Raw genomic sequence first — 2312 nt, forward strand, 5'->3', positions numbered from 1 at the left:
CTTTTTTAACCTAAGGCAAACCAATTTTTCCATCCTGACTTTAAATTTGATGAGGTTCCATTAAGAAACTCCATGCATGTCCTACTTCTTACAGGCACACACATAAAGAGACAGTCAAAGCACTTCATCAAAAGCAGAAAGACTAAGGCAAAAGATTACACAACAAAACCACCCACATTCAGTTTTGCAAGTCTAACAGTCGGCCTGAATCATCACCCTAGAGCGCCTGCATTCCGTTCCAACCCAAGTCTTTAGCTTACCATTCAAGACCCGAGAAAACAAAATATTAGTATTGGTGACCAAAAAGGCAGGTGTGTTTCTATTTCCTTGGTTACTCTTAGCCCTGGAGGCAGCAACTCTTTCTTGTTTTTTTACTTGGTAAACACATCTCTTGGGAGATAATTAAAGAATCAGCAGAAATCTTAAGATCACCAAAGAATAACAACTGGTCCTAGTTCTAGCAACAGAATCTCTGGCTTAAGAATCTCAGAAAATAGTTTCTGAATCAGTCTTACCCATCCATGGCTCACTCCCATAGCAATATCCCTCATGTTATTCATCCCATCCTTTATCCCATTTTTCTCTTCTTACATTTTTATTTATTACTTAGCCTGAAGTAATGACCCTCCCCTGTTAATTCTAGTCCCTCTTCAAGTGTGCACTCAAATGTCACCCTCATGTTCTCCCTCATCATTTTAGGAAAACTATATTATTCTTCTGTCTGCATTCCTGCAGTACGTGGCTCATACACCTTTGCATACTATTTCTGCTCTCTACTATACCAGTCACCTAGTTGTCTGTTATTTTCCTGTTATTATACTGCAAGCCCCTTTGTCAGTAAATGTGGAATTCATAACCATAGGCTTACTTAGAGCCCAATTTGTGCCCTAAGCAGTGTAGACAGGTGATAATAAATCATGAGTGAATGGATTATAAAAAGTATTTGAGAATCTTTACAATAATATAGATACAATAAGACAAGTAAGTTACAAATAAAAGAAATATTTTTATGGGAACAAGAAATGAAAATATAAAGCAAGGTCAATAGAGTTATTGTAGTGGAGCATTAAAAGTAACGTTAACTTCCTGGCAGCTGATGAAAAAAGAGAGCTAAAGAAAAAGATTACTCATATGAATTGGATAGGAGTAAGTGGAAACTGAAACTAGACTAGTTCTCACAAAGACTGAAACTGAGTCTCAAATTATCACAATCCGTTATAGAATTGAGATGATCAACCTTTTTTTCTGTGAGGTAAAAGAAAATAAAATACCCTTCAGAGGAAGAAAAAATACAGAGATGCAATAATTTTTATATACAAGGCCAAGCATTCAATCAAAAATTACCAGTTAGGCCAAGAATAAGATAAAATGGTGAAGATGAAAACAAACAAAGAAAAAATAGCCCAACAGGTGAAAAAACACACAGAAAAAAACAAAAGAAAACAAAAGTATTTTTCCAAACTGACAAAAGGAATTAATCCACAGATTCAAAAAGTTCTATATAAAACCATCCTTAGACACATCAGGGAAAAAATACTAAAAAGAAAACAAAAGCAGAAAGAAAATTTTAAAAGCATCCAGAAAAACGGACATGTTTCTTTCAAGGAAGTAAAAGACTGATAAGATAACTCTTCAAAGGAAATTATGGGACACCTGAGAGCCGCCACCAGCGCCACAGACACAGATGCCACGAACAGCGTAGGGGAGGCTTGCACCGACATGAAGCATGAGTATGACTAGTTCTTCAATCACTTGTTTGCACAGGTTCCTCAAGGGGGATGGCTCTGGGGACCCAGCACCTACCTCTTCAAGCGCTACCAGCAGTGTGTTCAGAAAGCAATAAAGGAGAAGGAGATTCCTATTGAAGGACTGGAGTTCATGGGCCATGGCAAAGAAAAGCCTGAAAGCTCTTTTGATCTTGACAGTCACCTTGAAAATGGACTCCTCAAATCAGGAAATTGAGAACTCTGGATCGTGTCAATTAAAGCTGTGAAGATAACATTGATTTGATGCATTTGAGTGGGTGGGGGTGTGGGAGGGGTTACCTTTCTTCCTTCTTGATATTTTTGTCTCACTTGTAAAAGATGATGAACCATCACTCTTTGTTTGAGATTTCTGGTTTTGGCATCTCAGCAGGAACTTAGTGTGATAAATAATGGGATTATTTGGGATTATGGTTGCAATAGTTGGTCTGGGATCAGTTTTAAATATATCTTGTGTGTAAAAGCTGATAAGCTTGTCAGGATGACCAGGGTTGCCTGAGTTATGCTTTGAAGGACATTATGTACACCGTACTGGGGTTATTATTCATG

At 37.5% G+C, this 2312-nt stretch overlaps 1 pseudogene; it reads left to right on the plus strand.

Moving 5' to 3' along the window:
• Positions 1-1644: 1644 nt before the first annotated feature.
• On the plus strand, positions 1645-1962 carry LOC112065015 (TP53-regulated inhibitor of apoptosis 1-like; annotated as a pseudogene).
• Positions 1963-2312: the final 350 nt, after the last annotated feature.

This window comes from Physeter macrocephalus, chromosome 1 (genome assembly GCF_002837175.3).
Source record: "Physeter macrocephalus isolate SW-GA chromosome 1, ASM283717v5, whole genome shotgun sequence".
In the NCBI taxonomy this organism is placed as follows: domain Eukaryota; kingdom Metazoa; phylum Chordata; class Mammalia; order Artiodactyla; family Physeteridae; genus Physeter; species Physeter macrocephalus.